We start from the raw sequence: 26,588 nt of genomic DNA on the forward strand, positions 1-26,588 counted from the left end.
TAATCAGACTCAGAGTCGGGCTGTGCAGTTCAGGGTTTTTACTTACTGCTGTTGTGCTGGTCACTCCGGCCTTGAGTGACCGCCCGAGCCGTGCTGCGTCCACCAGGTCCTGGACTCGGCCAACCCCCAGGTAATTCTGGAGCGTGATCCTGAGCTCCCTTTCTGACGTTCCTTTTCTCTGGCCTTCCCCACCAGGGATCCACTTATGTCCGGCTCCCTTGGGCCTCTTGTTGGTAAAACCCTTGTCTCTGGGTTCCCTGACCCTATACTCGGTGTGCCTTCGCAGTGGATTTAGTAGGGGGTCGTGGCAGATCCTGCCCACAACCTCCGGTCTCTGGCTGAGGATTAGTGCCCTCCACCAGCTTGGGATCCGGTACCCTTGTGCCAACCCTTCACCCTTCTGGTTGTATTTGGGCTCTTGGGGTTCCCTCTTCTTCCCCTCTGGGTCCTTCTTTTCTCCTCTCTCTCTTCTTTCAGGACTGCTTGACCCTCTACAAAAGACTGACTGGTAACTGTCTGCCTGTCTGACCCTGATCTAAGATGGTTCCCACCTTATATACTCCCTCTATGTGTGAGCTCAGGTGACCAGCACCCAATGAGCTCCTAGCATTACCCAGACTGCTCCCCCTATCTGCCCCTACACTACTGGGATGTTCCACCCCCCTCCCACTCCAGCCAGGGACAGACACTGTCGTACCTGCACATAAACTGGTGGGAGTACCGTTGTTCTGTCCCCCGGAAATGGGATGTATGTAGTGCATGCAGCCTACTAAGCTCAGTTCCACACTCCATCCTTACCCGGGAGTGGAATACCACACCTCTGGAGTGAGGTGCAATACCCCTGTAGCAGCCGAATCCTCAGGGTGCTACATATGCTTCTAGTGTCTGTGTTCGATTGTTCATTCTCTGATTAAGAGAAATCACTCTCCAAATCACCCTTTTCTCACCAGTCCCCCAGGACTTGATAGATTTTATTATCCCTGAAGTCCAGGAAGTCGCTGCGGTATTGCTTATGTTTAAGTTACTTTAAGTGATATTAAAATCTCCCCACAGTATTTTGTAGAGAATAGTGTTGAGCGAGTATGTTCTATTAACCCTTTTGCCGAGTATGCTCGGGCCGAGCTCCGAGTATTTATAGCTGCTCGGTGATAAGGTTAAATCACTCCCGTGTGCATGATTTGCAACTGTTTGACAGCTTTATTACATGTGAGGAATGTCTATTTCTTACACATTCCTCACAAGTAATAAAACTGTCAAACAGTTGCAAATCATGCACACAAGAGCGATTTAACCATATCACCGAGCAGATATAAATACTCGGAGCTCGGCTTGAGCATACTCGGACAGAACATTCTCGCTCAACCCTAGTAGAGAACTTTCCTTTACACTAGAGTCAGTTTCGCTTTTGAATTTTTTGCTAGTTTCTATTGATTATTTTAATCTCTCTTTAAGGGAAAACCAAATTTGTCTTCTCTTCCTCCAAGAGCAGTTACATAAACTTAAAGAAGTTGGCCATGGCCTCTTGTTCCCATTTGACCATTAATTGAGGGTTCCAACAGCGAACAGCCGGAAGAAGAGAAATGTATAAGCCCCGTTGGACGATGCCAATTTTTTAAGTAATTTTCAAGGCTTTGCACTTCCCACCATGAGGTGATTTGATCTTTGTAGGTCTAAGTCAATTCACAGAAGGCTGCACTGTATGTTGGTGTGTATTTATTTTGAACAAAATTCTTCTCAGAAAAAAACCTCCGTAGCTTCGTTTAGTCAGGAGTCAGCATCTAGGCAGATGGAAAGGAAACCTGCCATCAATTTCACTAAAAATCAAGTATCATTTCCATTGTTCAAAAAGGCGCCAATATCACTTCAGAGAGGAATCCAAATAAACAGCAGAAGGATCTCTATTAATTATCAAGAAAATATAACTTTTAAGAAATATTGTTTCTTCTTGCGGAGAGCGACCCTTTAACAAGCCTTATCTCATGACTTAGGATATAAGCCAGAGCCAGAAACTCAGTTTGTAGACACTGTGTTTCGGGGTACTGCCCCTCATCAGTGCAAAGTGTGAGTTCTGGTTTGGCTGGGTGAGAGGCATCAGACCGGTATCTAAGGGGTAACATTTCTCCTTGCGGAGAGCGACCTGTTGAGCATGTCAAAGTGAGGAGACTTTTAAAGCCGCAATGCTCCTCTTGGAAATGTCCAAATTGTCTCTCCAGAGAGGAGGAGGACTAGAATTCTTGTGCCACCTACAGGAAGTAGCAATCCTAAAAGTCAATAGTGACTCTCACCGTGACATGCTTAACATGTCGCTCTCTGCAAGGAGAAATGTAGTTAAATTTGATCTGTAGTCTCTGCTGTGTCGAGCTCAGCTCCTGCCATTACAATAGCAGTAATGGCCTGTGGGGTGCATGTATATAGTGCTGGACAGCCCGCTTGATTTAAAATTATGGCTGTCATTAATAGGCTGTAAGCCAGACACTGTGCATCACACACATCTGTGTGACTGGCATCCTATGCAAGCCCCAGCTGTGTGCATTTGTAATACTACAGTCACTCACATATCTGCCAATTCATGGAGGAGATGGCTGTCGCATCAGAATTTTGCACATGTGCTTACCCCCCACTTTTATCATGGAGGTCTGCTGCATCCTGCTTGTGCTTTGGTAATCTGGCCTGGTGTTGCTAAGGTCAGTTTTTTTCTGTGATGTTTTTAAATTCATGTCCTTTTCTGTGAGCCTACCTGTGTGACTGGCATCCTATGCAAGCCCCATCTGTGTGCATTTGTAATATTACGCAGCCACAACAACGAAACTGATGGTGGTTCTGGTGCCATATTCCTGGATGGATTGTGGTCTGGTAATGTATTCACTGATGATGATTTTGATTTTGTATTTCTAAACTTATGATGGTTCTGGTGATGAACACAGCACCAAAACCATCAACACTACGTAAATACATCACCAGAGCCATGAATAGTACATGAATACAGCACCAGAATAACAGTCACTACATGAAGATGTCACCACAACCACCATCAGTACAGCAATACGAGACAAGATCCACTATTAGTACACAAATACATCACCAGAACCACTATCCATACAGGAGTATGGCACCAGAACCACCATCAGTTTTTTGCAAACTGTATGTGTTGCATGACAGATATAAAAACCATCATAAGTATCCCTTTATAATGGGGTCTATTTAGTAGAGTTGAGCCACCCCCGCAGTGTTCGGGTTCGGTTCGGTTCGTCGAACACCGGTATGTTCGCCGAACTGTTCGTCGAACACCGTCGAACACCGTTAAAACCAATGGCAGGCAAACAAAAACACATAGAAACAGATAGAAAACACCTTCAAAGGTGTCCAAAAGTTGACAAACTGCTCAGAAGACACAACTAACACATGGAAAAGTGACAAGTACATATAGTCATGCAAAAAGAAAAGAGGAGGAGGAGTAAAAGGAGGGGGAGACACAGATATAGGCATGTCATGCCCTTCTAAAATCAAGAAAGGCTGGAGTAAAAATCTAAAATCAGCCTACCAACGCCCAGACGTCGTGACAAGAAAATTAAAAAAATAAATATCTTTAGGTAGAATGGCGGTTCCATTCAGAACACTTTCCTTACAAGACATAGTGGTATCCCCGTTGTGAGTTGTGCCAAAAACAGAACCCAATACATTTGGACTAATCCACCATTTGTCATATCCAAGGGGCAGGTCAGTAAACGACAACTTCGACGTGGAACCAAGTACAGTAGTATATACTGTACATCCTTTGACAAGGCAAGCAGGCGGATCAAGAAGTTGGGAAGGGTCACCCTAATGGCCAAAACAGACATTGATGCGGCTTTCCGGTTACTTACTACCTGTGCCTCCGAATAGTGTCCACCTATTGGGCTGCTTCTGGGAAGGAGCATACTATATAGATCGCTGTTTGCCCATGGGGTGGTCCAGATCCTGCTCACTATTTGAGGCGTTTAGTTGCTTCCTCGAATGGGTTGTAATGGACGTTTCTAAGGGGGCACATATTATTCATTACATCGACAACTTCTTATTCCTGGGCCCAAAATATTCGCCACAGTGTGAATACACGCGGTAGTCCACCTGTGAGAAGGAGAGAGCTGGAGGGAGAGCAGACACCACAGAGCTGAGGGGGTAGATGGAGAACGGAAGAAGGAAAGAGGGCGAGGGAGGTAAGGGAGTACAGTGGAAGGTCGACCTGAGCTCCCCCACGTTCCTGCTGGGCGGGGAACAGCCCTGGGAAGAAAATCCACTTGCGCATCCCTTTGAGATTATGGGCGCGAGCGGGTAGAGGGACTACGCTGGAGTGTGAAGCCAACACGGCCAGTCCGTTCCTGCCCGTGTGACCTCCGTGTCACCGGGTTTGTGCAAGGGCCGTGGTGGACCCTGACGGCCAGCCCCCCTCTCCCAATACTGGTGCCTGTCCACTGGTGGGTCGAGCGCCCCTGCGGTGGTGGGGGGAGTAACATCTGCAGAAGAAAGACCATCTTCCAGCCAAACTAAGATGTCTACTTCTTTTCGTGGACAATGTGATACGATCCCTTTCTTACGGACACGCCCATCACTACAAATTCCAGATGAGGCACAAAAACGGCAGGTGCTTCAATGGATATCAAGTGCTCCTTCAAGTGGGCTCTCCTCCACCTCAACTTCACCATCACAAATACTCCAGTCCTCAGAGGTGTCACCCCAATCGCACTTGCTTCCTCACAGCCCAAAGTCTCCAACTGCCTGTCTGAGTATGGGGTAACACAGATGGTTGAGTCTGCAGAGCTGTTTACTCATACTATAGCCTGGGAAACGGAGGTCTGCTCCAGAGCTTCTATTAATCCAGAGGAAATGATCTGCACTGATGCCCAGAATCTTTATGAGTCGGATCCAGGACCAGATGAAGAAGGTTCTGAGCATAATGTAGACCCTCATTCCCAAACTGTAACTCCTGTTGGTGGAGACAATGATGAAGATGATGATGAGACTCAAATACCTGATCGGATCGACAACTTGACTTTTCGGTCAGGGCAGGAAGAGGTTGTCTCTGAGGACGACGGGTGTGAGAACACACAGGGTGATGATGACGAGGTTGGAGATCCCACTTACTGTCAACCCACAGTCAGCCAGTCGATGAGGTCAGCAGAGGAGGTGGAGGAGGATGCCATTGCCGACGAGGTTAGGTTGCGCCTTCTTGGACAGAGACGTAGTACTGGAAGCACGTCAACAACTGCATCCTCAACCACAACTCTGCCTCTGACAACAAGTCGTGGTGGCTCTTCAGGTCGCATGGGCTCTAAGTCTTGCATAGCCTGGGCATTTTTTCAGATAGATAAGGATGACCCAACTTGTGTTATCTGTAATATTTGTCACCAAAAGCTAAGTAGAGGCCAAAAAATCCATATTTTGAGTACTTCACGCATGAACCATCACATGGATATGAAGCATAAGTTGCAGTGGGAAGCTCACTGTGCTACAATGCGGCCTAGCGGGCCGGGCCAACCATCGTCTGCCCCATCTTGTGCATCCGCGGCCTCTTCATCCTCTGTGGCTGGGGGGACAGCAGTCACAGATGTTTTTGGACGCAGACCTGCCACCTCTTTACCCGCAACAGCCAGTGTGATTGAAAGGTCTTCATTTCATTTGGAAGTGGAATCACCAGCTGGTGTTGAGCGCTCTCCGACATCGAGAGCACCACCTTTGGATCAAGGCAACCTAACTTTTCCACCTGCATCTTCCTCACAGACCGGCAGTTTTCCGGGGACACCCTAATCAACCCCGTCTAAGCACAACAGCCAGCCCTCGGTCCCTCAGATGTGGACAAGAAAAAGACCATTTCCTCCTAGCCATGACAAAGCCAAGAGGTTGAATTTCACCATCTGCAAGCTGTTGGCTACAGAAATGCTGCCTTTCCGCCTGGAGGACACAGAGGATTTTCGAGACCTTATGTCCGTCGCAGTGCCCCAGTACCAGATGCCCAGTCGGTACTACTTCTCAAAGAAAGGTGTGCCTGCGCTACACCAGCATGTCGCACACAACATCACCGCTCCTTTGAGAAACTCTATGTGTGACAGGGTGCATTTCACCACAGACACTTGGACGAGTAGGCATGGACAGGGGCGTTACATGTCGCTGACTGGACACTGGGTAACTATGGTGACAGCAGGACAAGGGGCTGCTGTCCAAGTCTTGCCATCCCCACGAGTTGTGCGTCAATCCTCTTCATCTAGAAGTTCCTCCACTGCTTCTGCCTCCTCAACCTCCTCTCGGTCCTCCACCTGCACCCAAAGCCTGTCTGGTAATGCCACCCGCTTTCTAACTGCACAGAAGGAATCCTGCACACCTCCTTACTATGCTGGCAGCAGGGCTCAAAGGCATCAGGCGGTGTTTAATTTGAAATGTCTGGGAAATGTGAGTCACACAGCTGATGAGTTGTGGTCAGCTCTGGAGACCCAGTTTCATGAATGGTTGTCTCCACTGGACCTGCGGAAGGGATAACCTCTCCATTGTCCAGACGGTTAGCAGCACCAAGGCGGCAGGCATGGGAGGGTGGGGGAGAGGGATTAACCAGGGCGCATGGTAGCAGCCAAACTGTTGAGGAAGGTGCAGGAGCCGAGGAAGAAGTGGAGGACGAACTGGCGATGGGCATGAAAGACTTATCAGATGAGGAAGACCTTGATCACATTTCTGTTGTGCGAGGTTGGGGGGAGAGGGCAGACGAAGGAAGCATGATTCTTACCTCGCTACCAACACAACAAGGACTTGGTCCTCCTGGATGCACAAGACACATGAGTGCCTTCTTGCTGCACTACCTGCAACATGACCCTCGGATTATCAGAAATCGAAGTAATCCCGACTACTGGGTTGCCACACTCTTAGAACCCCGGTACAAAAGTAAATTTGCCGAAATAAATCCTGCCATAGAAAGGGATTCACGCATGCAGGAGTATCAGCAGAGGCTGTTGCAGAATCTTACATGTGCTTTTCCACAAAACACCAGGGGTGCACGTAGTGAATCTCACAGTTCTAACTTGCCAACCGTGGGACTGTCGAGTCTTCATCACTCAAACCGTAACAGTAACACAGTATCTGCTGGTAACAGCAATTTTGTGGAATCATTTCACCACTTTTTTAGACCATCCTTTCCAAGGACACAGGAGACAAGAAGTCTGACACATAGTCAATGCCTAGAGAGGATAATACAGGAGTATTTCCAAGTGAACATCGAAGCAATGACTGTGTCACTAGACCCTTGCTCATTTTGGGCTTCCAATCTGGAAAAATGGCCGGAGCTCGCCACTCACGCCTTGGAGATCTTGTCACGCCTTGCAGCCAGCGTTCTCTCTGAACGTGTGTTCAGCACTGCTGGTGGGGTGCTGACAGATAAGCGCACGTGGCTGTCCACTGAGAATGTAGACAGACTCAAGTTCATAAACATGAACAAATCATGGATCCGCAAGGACTTTTCTACCCCTGTGTCATCCTGGGGAGACTAAAAGCTTGAGGATTTGGTAAAATCACCTCACCAACCGTTTTAAGCAACTCTGGGGCAATTGATGCCACTGAAGTGGTGTCTGTGCCACAATTTTTGGAAAAAATGGAGACTCTTTTTGGAGTCCCCTTGCTGTGTTTTACGTGATGTTGGCATCGTCAATTCCAGGTGGGTTGGGTCGCTGCCCCCCCTTTTAACCGTAAGAAACTACATACACTATTGCTTGGGGTAACACAGATGGTTGAGTCTGAAGAGCTGTTTACTCAGAGGTCTTCTCCAAAGCTTCAGCGTCTGCTAGTCAGCGTAGTAGCCCAGCTCTGAAGCAAGCTATACCGCCTGTGTATCTAATAAGAATTTTTAACTGCATCTAGCCTAGGCAGACTGTGGGGACCCCCAACCGCCCCCCTTTCCTTGACAATACAATAATGTAACTCTTACAACTGGATGGGTGAGGATCGGTCACAGCTTTATTAACTGTTTATACTCATTCCATTAGAAAGGCATTTTATTTCTAATATAATTCAGCTTGTTGCAGCATGCCCTGTGTCTCCACACCGGCAAGTTGGCCAACAAGTGTAACTCTCCAACATATCCTTTCTATTTCCAGGCCACGGAGGATCCTGCGTACTCGTATGCAGGACTCTGACCCCCATCCATCACTCTTAACGCTTGTTCCACTCTGTCCTGGAGTCCTGACAGGAATATGTCCAGTCCAATATCCATTAAGTGAACACCGTCGGGCCGTATGAGGCCTGCTTTATCTCCTTCCAGTTGTCGGTGTCGTATCACTACACCGCCTCTGTCTCTTCTAAATTTTGCCATCCGAATATTTATTAGCCGCCTTGCCCGTTCGATGGCCGTGAAGTCTCGCGCACGTTGCCATACCGCTATCGGCACAATCTCTGACCATACTATAGTTAGTTTTGTGAAAAATTCTCTGAAGCGCTCAGTGTCTAGTTTCATTATTGCCATTAGTTATGCGCTTTTGTGATGACCTAGGTCGTTTCCCCCGGCCAGTATAACTAAGATGACCGGACCTCTTGCCTCTCTCCCTACCTTCATTACCTCCATTAGTACCTGTGGCCATAGCAGGCCTCTAATACCTCTCCAGTTGAAATATGTGTTATGAAACTCTAATTTCCTCCCACCTGGGTGGACTTTTGCCCTTTTTTTCTGCCCATTATATATACGAGTGGCCTATCACCCACACTGTTGGCTTAGCATCACCAGTAAAAGAAACAAACCACGTTAGGATAACAAGTCCGGTCTTATGTATCTCTCCAAACACGTGGATCGCCATCTCCCTATCCTCTGAACTTCCGTTTCTGACAGTCCTGCTCTTGCTGCTTCCGTGGCCGCGCCTATGCGGAATGACTGTGTCCCGTAATTTTTGGGGTGGTTCCCTGCCGATGTTAGGCATTTATTAAATATATCTTGGAACTGGTATCTTGATAATGGCGTTCCATCAATGTGTGATAGGAAGAAATTACTTTGTGATCTGATGGTTAGATATGTTTTTACTATTGTTACCCTACTCAGTGTACCCTTTGTGGGTTGTAGAAGTACCCAAGTGCCCCTGCCCGCTGGAATCATTATCGATTTGCGTATGCGTAGACGTATTGCATTATTGGCTATGACTTGGTCCTGATGTAATAAGCCTCCACTGGTGGTAATTTTGGATTGAGGGACTAATTCACTTATGCATAGCGCCCCGAAGAAGGCGATCGCAAATGCAGTAGACAGTAGTGTTGCTTCAAATTGTGAGTGTCATGTTAATGGTGTTAGGGATATGATGTGAGAAATCAGTTTTAGTGACACGGGGCGGGACGTTTACACTCCTGACTTGGCTGACCCCTTTTCCACCCTTTTATGGATTGTCTGATGATGAATCTCTTTGTCACATGTCCCCAATTCAGTAGTTGGAAGTGAAATGCTACTCCGGTCATCCACCGCTGCGCTGACGCCCCTGATATGCCCCTCATCATTAGCTGGTGGAGAAATTCTATGGTGACTTGTAATCTGGCTTGTTCACATTGGTCAACCCGTCTGCCTGCTACTAGTCGTGTCCACTCTTCCCATGCCTTACCGTATGATTGCCACGTCAACGGGGCAACCGACGCTCTGATTAATGGCATCAACTATTCGCCACTAGATCCCATAGGGAGGATGGGCAACTGTTGCCAGATGGGTGGGCGTTGGGGAGGAGCTCTGTGAAAATCTACCAATTGAATTGTGATAAAGCGTTAGCAGCAGCTTTAGACCCCTCAACATCGTGGCTAGCGCGGACCCATACATTGTGTTTTATGCACATGAATGCTAGCCGGCGTAGTAGGCCTAGCACTGGGAGAGAGACGATGATGCCATCTTATTAATGCAGTGCGCTAGGCTGGTGTTTTTTGTTATGAAGCGTATATTTTTGTTAGCCAGGCGCGCCCCATATTTCTATTGCTACCAGTATTGGGAAGAGTTCCAGGAGTGTCTGTTTTTTTGTCAGCACTTGTTCTGCCCAATACGAAGGCCATAAGCTCTTGCACCATTGGTTATTTAGTATCACTGCATATCCGTACAGATGGGCTACTCCAATGAGTAACAGACACTGCTACAGGCCCAAAAGGTTTTACTTGGCTAGATGCAGTAAAAAATTCTTATTAAATACAAAGGTGGTGTAGCTTGGTACAGATGGGCTACTCCAATGAGTAACAGTCACTGCTACTATGCCCAAAATTATTTACTGGGCTAGATGCAGTAAAAAATTGTTATTAAACTCAAAGGTGGTGCAGCTTGGTACAGATGGGCTACTACAATGAGTAACAGACACTGTTACTATGCCCAAAATTATTTACTTGGCTAGATGCAGTTAAAAATTGTTATTAAATACAAAGGTGGTGTAGCTTGGTACAGATGGGCTACTACAATGAGTAACAGACACTGCTACTATGCCCAAAATTATTTTCCTGGCTAGATGCAGTAAAAAATTGTTATTAAATTCAAAGGTGGTGTAGCTTGGTACAGATGGGCTACTACAATGAGTAACAGACACTGTTACAAGCCCAAAATTATTTACTTGGCTAGATGCAGTAAAAAATTTTTATTAAATTCAAAGGAGGTATAGCTTGGTACAGATGGGCTACTACAATGAGTAACAGACACTGCTACAGTTCGAGTCGAACACCGCTCATCTCTACTATTTAGCTTCCATTGGGTTATCCGCCAAATGCTGCACACCTTAATTGAAACCAAACGGCCCCCATTATAGTTAATTAATATTAGTTTCCATGACTGTCCTTGGGTTCGACATTTAAAATATAGGATGTCAGGGATGGGATGAATATCGCTATTTTTCTCTGGCATCATGTAAATGATCTGCAAGCAATGAATGATTCCATATCTAACTATGAAAACACATTTCCTTTTGATCCTCACCTTTAAAGTACACCACTATTTTTAATTTTGCTGATATTTTTTTGTGAAACAAGTAACAAGTCTTCAGAAGTTGTTTCGTGACCAATCGGAGGGGTAATGGGGGTGCGTTGGGGTCCTGTTACCTTAGTCTCTGACCCACTCCTTTACATGGGGATTGAGGGTTCATGTGGGGGGTGCCCTCAACTTCATCTGCCTAGGGTACCAAAGTACATGGTCCCGGTCTTGGTCATGAGCGCTGTTTGAAATGTTCACTTGACTGCTCAGCCCCGGGTCTGACAGTAATGAGAACTCCCCTATCTGCCTGGACCATGGTCGGACTGGGGTGTCTGGGGCCCACAGGGAGAACTGACTCTAGGGGCCCACCTACAGCCATATGCAAATATCTGTTATCCGCTCTCCCTGTTATAGTGGAGCATTGACTGGCGGCTCCTGCACATCTACTGGGCGACACTGACTGGGATGTACAATTACGGTAGTTTGCATTAAAGGGGTTCTTTGGTTAAAACAAGTTATCACCGATCCATGGGATCCACAGGATCGGTGATCACTTATTGATCGTTTGGGTCCGAACATTGGAAAACGCACCTATCGGAAGAATGGGGAAGTTTCATCCCTGACAGGACACTTATCCCCATTTTAAAATGCAGCTTCCAAAAAAGAGCAGCGCTCACAGTCACTGAGGGAATGAATGGATCAGTGGTCGCATCTCACATGCTGCTCCAGTCTAATGGGGAGAAAAGCTCCACATTCTGCCGGTGTGTGCCAGCAGTCAGACCCCCACCAATCAATATTATCACTGATCCTGTGGAGAGGTGATTACTTGTTTTCACCGGAGAACCCCTGTAAGTGCATCTCTGCCGCTCTGGTCCAAGTATTTAATCTCTAAGGTCACGGCCCCACTATCAGTATTTGGTCAGTATTCGGTCAGTATATTTTCTCAGGAGTGGGAGCCAAAACCAGGTGAGGAACAATCAGAGAAAAGGTAGAATAGAAACAAGTCACCAATTCTGCATTTATCAACCATTCCTGGTTTTGGCAGCAACTCCTGAGAAAAAATACTGACCGAATACTAATGGTGGGGCCGTGGCCTAATGGAAAAAAATATTTCCTAGTTAATATCAGCAAGAACAAAATGACTGCCATACACAACACAGTCCACTATATCAACACCAATAATACCACATACAAAAGGGACAAATATCGCCACACCATGACTAGATCACATATTACCACCACATAGTGACCAAATAATACCACATACAAGGAACAAATACGGCCACACCATGACCAGACCACATATTACCACCCCAAAGTGACCAAATACTACAATACTGATCATGAATACAAACCACAATACTAACAACACTGTTATTACTACCAGCGACATTATACACAGAAGCTCTGTGTTATGCACACGCCCGGGCTAAGCGGCGTGTGCGTGTGATTGGTAGTGATTCCACTGGACCGTGCCGGAGAGTGAATGCCTGGAGGGGCGTGACTAAGTATTCACCCGATCCGACCAGGGTCGCACGACGGCATACGACGCCAGTGCACCAAGGAGGAACCGAGCAGAGGGACCAGGTGCTACTCCAGGACAGACCCCGGACACGGCTGTTGACCCACACAGGGGAATACAGGAACAGGCTGGTAGGCTGGCACACAGACTGGTGGGTATAGGCAGGCACGACTGGTATGCAGGCAGGCGGGTATGCAGGCAGGGGGGTAAAGGCAAGCACAGCTAGAGTGCAGACAGGGAGGCACTAGCAGGTAGGAACACAGGCGGGATAGGACCCAGTACACACCGGGACTCAGGAACAATACAGGCAGAGGGTTACAAGCAAGCACAGCTAGAGTGCAGACAAGGCTGAGCAGGGAGGACAGGGCTCTGTTCACACGGAACAGACAGGAAGGGAAAGACAGAGCCAGATACTCACACAGTACTTGCAGAGACAACAAGCAGGAGTTAGGTACGAGTTCAGACTCTGCAGAAAAAGGAAGGGAACGGACATAGAGGCAAAACAGGTAAAGGACAGGAGAGAGTTCAGACTGGAACTGAGTGTACGGAGGAGACCGACACTGCAGAGGGATACAGGAGCGGGTCTGGGAATACGGCCCCCAGAGAGGCGGAACGAACAGGCAAGAAGCGTGTTCAGACAGGACTGACCAGATGCAGGAGCGGGTCTAGGAAAACGGCCACTAGAAGGCGGAACGAACAGGCAAGGAGCGTGTTCAGACAGGACAGACCAGACACAGGAGCGGGTCTAGGAAATCGGCCACTAGAAGGCGAGAGGAACAGGCTAGGAGCGTGTTCAGACAGGACAGACAAGAGAGCACAGAAAGGACTCAGTTCAGACACGGGAGCTGATACCGCAAAGCAGGAGACATACAGGACACAGTTCAGACACGGGAGCTGATACCGCAAAGCAGGAGACATACAGGACACAGTTCAGACACGGGAGCTGATACAAAAAGCAGGAGACATACAGGACTCAGTTCAGACACGGGAACTGATACAAAAAGCAGGAGACATACAGGACTCAGTTCAGACACGGGAACTGATACAAAAAGCAGGAGACATACAGGACTCAGTTCAGACAGGGGAACTGATACAAAAAGCAGGAGACATACAGGACTCAGTTCAGACACGGGAACTGATACCGCAAAGCAGGAGAAATACAGGACTCAGTTCAGACACGGGAACTGATACAAAAAGCAGGAGACATACAGGACTCAGTTCAGACAGGCCTGGAAATACAGCCTCCAGGAAAGGCAGACAAGGAAACAAAGACGGGACCTGGCACCTTCAGAGTGCAAGCACACACTGAAGGAAAACACTATGCTCAGGCAGGGATAGAAGGGAGCTGCTGAGCTATATACCAAGTGTCAGACAGCAATAGGCTGAGGACGCACAAGGGGTGTGACCCACAGCAGGTACAAAAAGCAGGAAGTGATCGGGCGCCGCCCTTAAGCAGCAGAGACAGACACAAACAGACAGCATGGAGGGAAGCCAGAGAGACATTCTGGACAGGAGATCAAGTGCGCCCTCTTGCACAGTGGGAGATGGACCACCATGCAAGGACGCCGCCAGGTATGTTACAGTACCTCCCCCCTTACGCCCCCTCTTCTTCAGGCCTGCCAGAATCTTCCGCAGGGAATTCGAGGGCCAGTCGTTCACTGGGTTGGAGGGGGACAGAGACTTAAGGGTAATCTCTGCTTCGAGGTACATCTTGTCAAGCTCACAGGAAGAAATAGACGGGTTATCAGGTACATAATGAGGAAAAGTCACTGTCTCTTTGTTATCTGGTGGTATCCTGGAGGATTCAGGAAACAACTGGAGGTCCTCCGCCGGGTCAGAAGAGTGCAGAGGCTCAGAGAAAACAACTGCTTCAGAGTACACTAGGTCGGACTCACTGGAGGAAGCAGGCGAGGTATCGGGTACCGAGTATAGGAAAGTCTCTGTCCATTCACCACCAGGTGGCACCCCGAAGGGTTCTGGAACCAGCTGGCGGTCCTCCGCCTGGTCAGAGGGGTGTAGAGACTCACGGGTAACCTCTGCTTCAGAGTACACTAGGTCGGACTCACTGGAGGAAGCAGGCGAGGTATCGGGTACCGAGTATAGGAAAGTCTCTGTCCATTCACCACCAGGTGGCACCCCGAAGGGTTCTGAACACAACTGGAGGTCCTCCGCCTGGTCGGAGGGGTGTAGAGACTCGGGAGTAACCTCTGCTTCGGAGTACACTAGGTCGGACTCACTGGACGAAGCGAGCGAGGTATCAGGTACAGAGTATAGGAGAGTCTCTGTCCTTTCGCTACCAGGTAGCACCCCGAAGGGTTCAGGAGACAACTGGAGATCCTCCGCCTGGTCGGAGGGGTGTAGAGACTCGGAGGTAACTACCACTTTGGGGTACCCATTGTCAGGCTCACAGGACGAAGCGGACAAAGTATTGAGTACCGGGTGTAGAGAAGTCTCTCTCCATTTGTCATCGAGTGGTATCCCGGAGGGTTCAGGAGGCAACAGGGGATCCTCCGCCAGGTAGTAGAGGTGCACAGACTCTGAGGTAACCACAGCTTTGGAGCATCCTTGGACATGCACACCGGTTAAAGAGAAAGAAGCATCTGATGCCGGGTGCAGGAAGTTCTCCTGTGTGGAGTCTGGATGGGCAGGAGTCTCTTCGGCCAGGAGAACTGGTGCACTACCCACGCACATTACCCATTGGGGTTTCTCCGGGATACAGGGAGATGAAGCTTCAGTAGGGTCTTCAAGGTTGGGGTCAGGAGGTCTCAGGGAGGACAGACCCTGGCGTGACGGCTTGCCTCTAAGTCTAGCACGTCTGGACTGCCTCTTGAGGTTGAGAGAAGTATTCCGGAAAGCGTAGTCACCCTGTGAGGATTCTGGGTGGGCAGTAGTCTCATTGGGCTGGAGGACTATTGCGCTACCCACACACATTACCCATCGGGGCTGCTCCGGGATATTGGGAGGTGAAGCTTCAGCAGGAGCCTCCGGGTTAGGATCATCGAAGACCATTAGAAAGGCCACCAGGAAGGCCATTAGGTCCCGGAGGATCGGATCCTGTGTTTCATATAGGGGGTTGATCCATTCCAAGGCATCACCCGCCAGGTAAGACATAATAAAGGCCACTTTAGCCCAATCGGAAGGAAAATAGAGAGGGTAGGCCTTAAAGTGTAGCATGCATTGCTCCACAAATGCACGACACTGTCTTGGATCCCCATAGTAACGTGGCGGATCCGCAGGAACGAGGGCTGATAGATCCATCTGGACGGGTGCGTAATTCGCCTGGAACTCAGCTAAAGGGGGAAAAAAATTTATTTATTTATTTTAATGCATATATTCGCTGGACAACTTCTCAGAGAGCGAAGGCCGTGGGGCTCAACGGGAACCATGGCCTGAGCATGCTGTTATGCACACGCCCGGGCTAAGCGGCGTGTGCGTGTGATTGGTAGTGATTCCACTGGACCGTGCCGGAGAGTGAATGCCTGGAGGGGCGTGACTAAGTATTCACCCGATCCGACCAGGGTCGCACGACGGCATACGACGCCAGTGCACCAAGGAGGAACCGAGCAGAGGGACCAGGTGCTACTCCAGGACAGACCCCGGACACGGCTGTTGACCCACACAGGGGAATACAGGAACAGGCTGGTAGGCTGGCACACAGACTGGTGGGTATAGGCAGGCACGACTGGTATGCAGGCAGGCGGGTATGCAGGCAGGGGGGTAAAGGCAAGCACAGCTAGAGTGCAGACAGGGAGGCACTAGCAGGTAGGAACACAGGCGGGATAGGACCCAGTACACACCGGGACTCAGGAACAATACAGGCAGAGGGTTACAAGCAAGCACAGCTAGAGTGCAGACAAGGCTGAGCAGGGAGGACAGGGCTCTGTTCACACGGAACAGACAGGAAGGGAAAGACAGAGCCAGATACTCACACAGTACTTGCAGAGACAACAAGCAGGAGTTAGGTACGAGTTCAGACTCTGCAGAAAAAGGAAGGGAACGGACATAGAGGCAAAACAGGTAAAGGACAGGAGAGAGTTCAGACTGGAACTGAGTGTACGGAGGAGACCGACACTGCAGAGGGATACAGGAGCGGGTCTGGGAATACGGCCCCCAGAGAGGCGGAACGAACAGGCAAGAAGCGTGTTCAGACAGGACTGACCAGACGCAGGAGCGGGTCTAGGAAAACGACCACTAGAAGGCGGAACGAACAGGCAAGGAGCGTGTTCAGACAGGACAGACCAGACACAGGAGCGGGTCTAGGAAATCGGCCACTAGAAGGCGAGAGGAACAGGCTAGGAGCGTGTTCAGACAGGACAGACAAGAGAGCACAGAAAGGACTCAGTTCAGACACGGGAGCTGATACCGCAAAGCAGGAGACATACAGGACACAGTTCAGACACGGGAGCTGATACCGCAAAGCAGGAGACATACAGGACACAGTTCAGACACGGGAGCTGATACAAAAAGCAGGAGACATACAGGACTCAGTTCAGACACGGGAACTGATACAAAAAGCAGGAGACATACAGGACTCAGTTCAGACACGGGAACTGATACAAAAAGCAGGAGACATACAGGACTCAGTTCAGACAGGGGAACTGATACAAAAAGCAGGAGACATACAGGACTCAGTTCAGACACGGGAACTGATACCGCAAAGCAGGAGAAATACAGGACTCAGTTCAGACACGGGAACTGATACAAAAAGCAGGAGACATACAGGACTCAGTTCAGACAGGCCTGGAAATACAGCCTCCAGGAAAGGCAGACAAGGAAACAAAGACGGGACCTGGCACCTTCAGAGTGCAAGCACACACTGAAGGAAAACACTATGCTCAGGCAGGGATAGAAGGGAGCTGCTGAGCTATATACCAAGTGTCAGACAGCAATAGGCTGAGGACGCACAAGGGGTGTGACCCACAGCAGGTACAAAAAGCAGGAAGTGATCGGGCGCCGCCCTTAAGCAGCAGAGACAGACACAAACAGACAGCATGGAGGGAAGCCAGAGAGACATTCTGGACAGGAGATCAAGTGCGCCCTCTTGCACAGTGGGAGATGGACCACCATGCAAGGACGCCGCCAGGTATGTTACACTCTGTATATAGTGTCAGTGTACAGGTAATACAGGGATCATCAGTGACATTAAAAACAGGAGCTCTGTATATAGTGTACAGTGTACAGGTAATACAGTGACCACCAGTGACATTATACACTGGAGCTCAGTATATAGTGTCAGTGTACAGGTAATACAGTGATCACCAGTGACATTATACACTGGAGCTCTGTATTTAGTGTACAGGTATTACAGTGGTCACCAGTGACATTATACACAGGAGCTCTGTATATAGTGTACAAGTAATACAGTGGTCACCAGTGACATTATACACAGGAGCTCTGTATATAGTGTACAGGTAATACAGTGGTCACCAGTGACATTATACACAGGAGCTCTGTACATAGTGTATAGTGTACAGGTAATACAGTGATCACCAGTGACATTATACACAGGAGCTCTGTATATAGTGCACAGGTAATACAGTGGTCACCAGTGACATTATACACAGGAGCTCTGTATATAGTGTACAGATAATACAGTGGTCACCAGAGACATTATACACAGGAGCTCTGTATATAGTGTACAGGTAATACAGTGGTCACCAGTGACATTATACACAGGAGCTCTGTATATAGTGTATAGTGTACAGGTAATACAGGGATCACCAGTGACATTATACACAGGAGCTCTGTATATAGTGTCAGTGTACAGGTAATACAGTGATCACCAGTGACATTAAACACTGGAGCTCTGTATATAGTGTACAGGAAATACAGTGGTCACCAGTGACATACACAGAAGCTCTGTATATAGTGTATACATAATACAGTGATCACCAGTGACATACACAGGAGTTCTGTATATACTATAAACACACGTGGTCAGAATTGTTGGTACCCCTCGTTTAATGAAAGAAAAACCCACAATGGTCACAGAAATAACTTGAATCTGACAAAAGTAATAATAAATTAAAAATCTATGAAAATGAACAAATGAAAGTCAGACATTGCTTTTCTGCTTCCACTGAATTAAAAAAAAAATTAAACTCATGAAATCGGCCTGGACAGAAATGATGGGACCCCTGAAAATAATGTGACAAAAGGGACATGTTAAATCAAGTTGTGTCCACTAATTAGCATCCCAGGTGTCTACAATCTTGTAATCAGTCAGTGGGCTTGTATATAGGGCTACAGATACTCACTGTGCTGTATATAGAGCTACAGATACTCACTGTGCCTGTATATAGAGCTACAGATACTCACTGTGCCTGTATATAGAGCTACGGATACTCACTGTGCTGTTTGGAGACATGGTGTGTACCACACTCAACATGGACCAGAGGAAGCAAAGGAAAGAGTTGTTTCAGGAGATTAGAAAGAAAATTATAGACAAGCATGTTACAGGTAAAGGTTATAAGACCATCTCCAAGCAGCTTGATGTTCCTGTGACTACAGGTGCACATATTATTCAGAAATGTAAGATCCATGGGACTGTAGACAACCTCCCTGGACGTGGCCGCAGGAGGAAAATTGATGACAAATCAAAGAGAGGGATAATATGAATGGTAACAAAAGAGCCCAGGAAAACTTCTAAAGAGATTAAAGGTGAACTTCAAGCTCAAGGAACATCAGTGTCAGATCGTACTATCCACCGTTGTTTGATCCAAAGTGAACTTCATGTAAGACGACCAAGGAGAACACCATTGTTGAAAAAAAAAAATCATAAAAAAGCCAGACTGGAATTTGCCAAACTACATGTTGACAAGCCACAAAGCTTCTGGGAGAATGTACTATGGACAGATGAGACAAAAATGGAAGTTTTTGGCAAGGCACATCAGCTCTATGTTCACAGATGGAAAAATGAAGCATATCAAGAAAAGAACACTGTCCCTACTGTGAAACATGGTGGAGGCTCTGTTATGTTCTGGGGCTGCTTTGCTGCATCTGGTACAGGGTGTCTTGAATCTGTGCAGGGTACAATGAATTCTCAAGACTATCAAGTGATTCTAGAGAGAAATGTGCTGCCCAGTGTCAGAAAGCTTGGTCTCAGTCGCAGGTCATGGGTCTTGCAACAGGATAATGACCCAAAACACACAGCTAAAAACACCCAAGAATGGCTAAGAGGAAAACAGTGGACTATTCTTCTATGAGCCCTGACCTAAATCCTATTGAGCATCTTTGGAAAGAGCTGAAACATGTCGTCTGGAAAAGGCAACCTTCACACACGAGACAACTGGAGCAGTTTGCTCATGAGGAGTCTCCAAAATACCTGTCGAGAGGTGCAGAAGTCTCATTGACAGTTACAGGAATCGTGTGATTGCAGTGATTGCCTCAAAAGGGTCAACAAAATATTAACTTAAGAAGAAGAACCATCATTTCTGTCCAGGCCGATTTCATGAGTTTCATTTTTTTTTTAATTCTGTGGAAGCAGAAAAGCAATGTCTGACTTTCATTTGTTCATTTTCAAAAATTAGTAATTTATCAGATTCAAGTTATTTCTGTGACCATTGTGGGTTTTTCTTTCATTAAACGAGGGGTACCAACAATTTTGACCACGTGTGTAGTGTAAGTGTACATGTAATACACTGATTCACCAGTGACGTCTCTAGGTGAAGTCCTTCATCTTCGCTTTTCTTCTTCATCTGGCACAGACGGCCATCACTTCTTCCAGCCAGGAATCATCTCTGCAGAAAATAACACACAGTTATCAATAACTGATCTCTTCTAGAGAATATTCCCACCCCACCCCCCGACTTCTACACTACACCAGTTGAAGAAAAAAAGCAACATAGTGCCGTCCTGCACAGTAACAGGAGCCCTCTTTTGTCCCATCCCATGGAAAACAATTTCCTAAAAAGTTAATTATATTACAGAAGTAATAATGAAATAATAATAATTGGAATCTAAAGTAATAATGTTCCCCACTGGTCACCATAAACTAATAAAGTATGTTCCTCAATCTGGCTCCCAAACAGTAATTAAGTCCCTTGTCTAGCCAGGCACCCCCATATGTCCCTTCTGGCCACCATTTGTCTAGTGTGACCCCCTCCATATATTTGTCCTAGCACACGTGTATTGAGCCTGCCCCCTCCCATATACCCATCCTAGCCCCCCCATGTGGCCAGTCTGCCCCCCCCACATATCCATCCTTGCCTCCATGTTTCCAGCCTGCGCCCCCATATATCCCACCAATATATCCTCCATGTGTCCAGCCTGCCCTCTACATATCCATCCTGGCCTCCATGTGTCCAGCCTCCCCCCTTATATATCCATACTGCCCTTACCCCCTGCATATATCCATCCTGACATCCCCCATATATCCAGCGTGCCCCTCCATATATTTATGCTAGCCCATGTGTATCGAGCCCGCCCCCCCCACATATTCATCCTAGCCCCCCATGTGTCCAGCCTGTTTCCCCCCCATATATCCATCCTGGCCTCCATGAGTCCAGCCTGCCCCCCCCCCATAAATCCTTCCTGACCTCCATGAGTCCAGCCTGCACCCCATATATCCATCCTGCCCCCAATATATCCATCCCGGCCTCCATGTGTCCAGCCTGCCCACTCCCCTTTGCCTGGGTCCAGCCATGGTCCCCCCTTGTGTGTCCAGCCAGGGCTCCCCCTTGTGTGTCCAGCCAGGGCTCCTCCTTGTGTGTCCAGCCAGGGCTCCCCCCCATTGTGTGTCCAGCCAGGGCTCCCCCCCTTGTGTGTCCAGCCAGGGCTCCCCCCCTTGTGTGTCCATCCGGGCCCCCCCTTGCGTGTCCAGCCAGGGTTCCCCCTTGCGTGTCCAGCCAGGGTTCCCCCCTTGCGTGTCCAGCCAGGGTTCCCCCCTTGCGTGTCCAGCCAGGGTTCCCCCCTTGCGTGTCCAGCCAGGGTTCCCCCCTTGTCTGTCCAGCCAGGGTTCCCCCTTGTGAGTCCAGCCAGGGTTCCCCCCTTGTGTGTCCAGCCAGGGTTCCACCCTTGTGTGTCCATCCAGGGTTCCCCCTTGTGTGTCCAGTCAGCTACCCCCTTGTGTGTCCAGCCAGGCTACCCCCTTGTGTGTCCAGCCAGGCTACCCCCTTGTGTGTCCAGCCAGGCTACCCCCTTGTGTGTCCAGCCAGGCTACCCATTGTGTGTCCAGCCAGGCTACCCCCTTGTGTGTCTGTCCAGCTGGGCCCCCCCTTGTGTGTCCAGCTGGGCCCCCCCTTGTGTGTCCAGCTGGGCCCCCCCTTGTGTGTCCAGCTGGGCCCCACCTTGTGTGTCCAGCTGGGCCCCCCCTTGTGTGTCCATCCAGTGTTCCCCCTTGTGTGTACAGCCAGGGCCCCCCTCTTGTGTGTCCAGTCGGCGCCCCCCTTGTGTGTCCAGCTGGGCCTCCCCTTGTGTGTCCAGCCAGGGTTCCCCCCTTGTGTGTCCATCCAGGACCACCGCTTTTGTGTCCAGTTGGCTCCCCCTTGTGTGTCCAGCCAGCCTACCCCCTTGTGTGTCCAGCTGGGCTCCCCTTGTGTGTCCAGCCAGGGTTGCCCCTTGTGTGTCCATCCAGGGTTCCCCCCCTGTGTGTCCAGCCAGGCTACCCCCTTGTGTGTCTGTCCAGCTGGGCCCCCCCTTGTGTGTCCAGCTGGGCCCCCCCTTGTGTGTCCTGCTGGGCCCCCCCTTGTGTGTCCAGCCAGGGTTGCCCCTTGTGTGTCCATCCAGGGTTCCCCCCCTGTGTGTCCAGCCAGGCTACCCCCTTGTGTGTCTGTCCAGCTGGGCCCCCCCTTGTGTGTCCAGCTGGGCCCCCCCTTGTGTGTCCTGCTGGGCCCCCCCTTGTGTGTCCAGCTGGGCTCCCCTTGTGTGTCCAGCCAGGGTTGCCCCTTGTGTGTCCATCCAGGGTTCCCCCCCTGTGTGTCCAGCCAGGCTACCCCCTTGTGTGTCTGTCCAGCTGGGCCCCCCCTTGTGTGTCCAGCTGGGCCCCCCCTTGTGTGTCCTGCTGGGCCCCCCCTTGTGTGTCCAGCCAGGGTTGCCCCTTGTGTGTCCATCCAGGGTTCCCCCCCTGTGTGTCCAGCCAGGCTACCCCCTTGTGTGTCTGTCCAGCTGGGCCCCCCCTTGTGTGTCCAGCTGGGCCCCCCCTTGTGTGTCCTGCTGGGCCCCCCCTTGTGTGTCCAGCTGGGCTCCCCTTGTGTGTCCAGCCAGGGTTGCCCCTTGTGTGTCCATCCAGGGTTCCCCCCTGTGTGTCCAGCCAGGCTACCCCCTTGTGTGTCTATCCAGCTGGGCCCCCCCTTGTGTGTCCTGCTGGGCCCCCCTTGTGTGTCCAGCTGGGCCCCCCCTTGTGTGTCCTGCTGGGCCCCCCCTTGTGTGTCCAGCTGGGCCCCCCCTTGTGTGTCCTGATGGCCCCCCCCTTGTGTGTCCAGCTGGGCCCCCCCTTGTGTGTCCAGCCAGGGTTGCCCCTTGTGTGCCCATCCAGGGTTCCCCCCCTGTGTGTCCAGCCAGGCTACCCCCTTGTGTGTCTGTCCAGCTGGGCCCCCCCTTGTGTGCCCAGCTGGGCCCCCCCTTATGTGTCCTGCTGGGCCCCCCCTTGTGTGTCCAGCCAGGCTTGCCCCTTGTGTGTCCATCCAGGGTTCCCCCCCTGTGTGTCCAGCCAGGCTACCCCCTTGTGTGTCTGTCCAGCTGGGCCCCCCCTTGTGTGTCCAGCTGGGCCCCCCCTTGTGTGTCCTGCTGGGCCCCCCCTTGTGTGTCCAGCTGGGCTCCCCTTGTGTGTCCAGCCAGGGTTGCCCCTTGTGTGTCCATCCAGTGTTCCCCCCCTGTGTGTCCAGCCAGGCTACCCCCTTGTGTGTCTGTCCAGCTGGGCCCCCCCTTGTGTGTCCTGCTGGGCCCCCCCTTGCGTGTCCAGCTGGGCCCCCCCTTGTGTGTCCTGCTGGGCCCCACCTTGTGTGTCCAGCTGGGCCCCCCCTTGTGTGTCCTGCTGGGCCCCCCTTGTGTGTCCAGCTGGGCCCCCCCTTGTGTGTCCTGCTGGGCCCCCCCTTGTGTGTCCAGCTGGGCCCCCCCTTGTGTGTCCTGCTGGCCCCCCCCTTGTGTGTCCAGCTGGGCCCCCCCTTGTGTGTCCAGCCAGGGTTGCCCCTTGTGTGCCCATCCAGGGTTCCCCCCCTGTGTGTCCAGCCAGGCTACCCCCTTGTGTGTCTGTCCAGCTGGGCCCCCCCTTGTGTGTCCAGCTGGGCCCCCCCTTGTGTGTCCTGCTGGGCCCCCCCTTGTGTGTCCAGCCAGGCTTGCCCCTTGTGTGTCCATCCAGGGTTCCCCCCCTGTGTGTCCAGCCAGGCTACCCCCTTGTGTGTCTGTCCAGCTGGGCCCCCCCTTGTGTGTCCAGCTGGGCCCCCCCTTGTGTGTCCTGCTGGGCCCCCCCTTGTGTGTCCAGCTGGGCTCCCCTTGTGTGTCCAGCCAGGGTTGCCCCTTGAGTGTCCATCCAGTGTTCCCCCCTGTGTGTCCAGCCAGGCTACCCCCTTGTGTGTCTGTCCAGCTGGGCCCCCCCTTGTGTGTCCTGCTGGGCCCCCCCTTGTGTGTCCAGCTGGGCCCCCCTTGTGTGTCCTGCTGGGCCCCACCTTGTGTGTCCAGCTGGGCCCCCCCTTGTGTGTCCTGCTAGGCCCCCCCTTGTGTGTCCAGCTGGGCCCCCCCTTGTGTGTCCAGCCAGGGTTGCCCCTTGTGTGTCCATCCAGGGTTCCCCCCCTGTGTGTCCAGCCAGGCTACCCCCTTGTGTGTCTGTCCAGCTGGGCCCCCCCTTGTGTGTCCAGCTGGGCCCCCCCTTGTGTGTCCTGCTGGGCCCCCCTTGTGTGTCCAGCTGGGCTCCCCTTGTGTGTCCAGCCAGGGTTGCCCCTTGTGTGTCCATCCAGGGTTCCCCCCCTGTGTGTCCAGCCAGGCTACCCCCTTGTGTGTCTGTCCAGCTGGGCCCCCCCCTTGTGTGTCCTGCTGGGCCCCCCTTGTGTGTCCTGCTGGGCCCCCCCTTGTGTGTCCTGCTGGGCCCCCCCTTGTGTGTCCAGCTGGGCCCCCCCTTGTGTGTCCAGCCAGTGGGTCCAGACCATTACACACACACACACACCTCTTACCTTCCTGCGCTCCCGTGCGGTGTCCTCCTTCTCCTGCGGTGTCCTCCTTCTCACAGCAGGCGCATGACGATGACGTCATAAACGGCCGGCGAAGGGAGACACGCAGCTTCAGCTGATTCACTGGGACGTGCGCCGCGGTGGTTCAGGTAATGAACGCTGCGTGCGCCCGTCCCTGCATACACTGTGCCTGCACTTTTAAAGGGCCCGTGCCCCTTAAAACCACAGGATTTTTTTTTTGTTCTCTTCTCCCCCCTCTACTCTGCAGCAGGGGGCGGGGCCCACCGGGAAATTTCCCGGTATCCCGCCAGCCCAGACCGACCCTGGCCTGGACACATGTGAAGCATAAGTGTGCTCTCTGTGTGAATACTGCAAATATCATCTGCACATGCTCGACCACAGCAGGAGAAGAAGCTGGTGGACGAATTACACATTTTAAAGCACCTAGAAGTGATCAGGTGGATGGGTATGTCTGATGTAGAATTTCTGGAATTTAATTCTATCTGAGAAGTATATTATTTTTTAATATCTTTTATATACGATGCAGTTTTTAATCACGATAATTCCCCTTTAATATGGTATAAAAAATCCTACATACAACTTTTATGTCATAATATTACGATAGTTTGGTGTCATAATAGTAATATTATCTATCTTTCATGTTACTATTCCTTTTTATTATGAAAGTTCCATCATTTCACCATTTAGGTTTTCTACATTTTCAGCATTATCTTATCAATATATAAAAAATGCCTGATATCTCTTCAAACAGATTTGAGTATTTGATCATCTTAGTTTTGTTCCTTTTGTCATATTTTGCATTAGATTACAGTTTTTTTTCTGGTAATATTATAGTTTGTTGATCACTTTGAGGCATTATACCCAACTGTTGCCGCACAGGGTTTCCAACCGTCCATAATAATAGGGGACTTTTTCACACTGTGAAAAAAAAATAGATGTGTTTGTGATTTTTTTAAGATTGTTGGTAGTTAAGCATCTCATTATTATTGTATCCATCCTCATTTTACAGCTCATAGTAAATGCGGGTAATGAGTTTATATTGATCTATAATCACAAAAATTTAGGTTGACAACTCTAGTGGCTCAGTGGTTACAAATGTCTATGAACTTAATGCCTTAGAAGGCCTTTCTGCTACATAATTTTATAAATGAATTTATAGATTTTGCATTGGGCCCAGGAGCTTCTGGTTGCAATTCTCGGAAGGAATCGTCTGTTGTCATAGAGAACCTGTTCTCTAGCTCATCTCTCTCCATCTATCTGTGTAGAAACAAAAACTGACCAAGCTGCTATGATGTACAAAGAAAAGGATACAGCAGCACTTGGACTGAATTACTGCTATATGAAATATACTTATAAAATGAAGGTACTTTTATCAATTTATACAACATGCCTCTGCCAGGCTGAAAAACTGCAAGTTTAAAGGGCAAAAAACATCACTCCAAACTTCCTATATTCAATGTTTGCATACACCTTAGCGCTAACAGAGCGATGGTGTATTCTTTTGTTTGTGTTATGCAGTCACAGCAGCTTGCACATTTTCACATTTGCTTTATTCTGTTTGGAGGTGCTGGTCAGTTTTTTTTTGTAGTATACTATTGGAGATTGTGACTGCCGCCTTTTCTGACTGTGCACTCTTCCCATCAGACTTTAGGCTGTTTTTAATTAGTGTTGGATCCTACCTGCGCTTTGAATTTTTAGGCTTTGTAGGTTTGTTTCATTAAGATTAGATTTAGGGTTTCATAACAGAAAAGTCGCCTTGTCATGGCTGATGGGCTCACATGAATTGGCCAATTTGTACTTTCCATACCTTCATTTTCTAGCTATATATAATATATAGCAGTGATTTTATTCAAATTTAATTTATTCAGTGTTTACCTACATCTTGGTGCATACAATGCACTGCTGCATTCTTTTGTCTATCTATCTATCTATCTATCATTATAATTTATTTTGTAAAGCTTGTATATCGAAGCCCTATTTGAAGTTCTGACATAAAGGGTTGACCATCAATGCTTCAAAAGTACTT

This window comes from Phyllobates terribilis, unplaced genomic scaffold (assembly GCF_046119375.1).
Source record: "Phyllobates terribilis strain yellow unplaced genomic scaffold, ASM4611937v1 Scaffold_11__3_contigs__length_659146591, whole genome shotgun sequence".
Lineage (NCBI taxonomy): Eukaryota > Metazoa > Chordata > Amphibia > Anura > Dendrobatidae > Phyllobates > Phyllobates terribilis.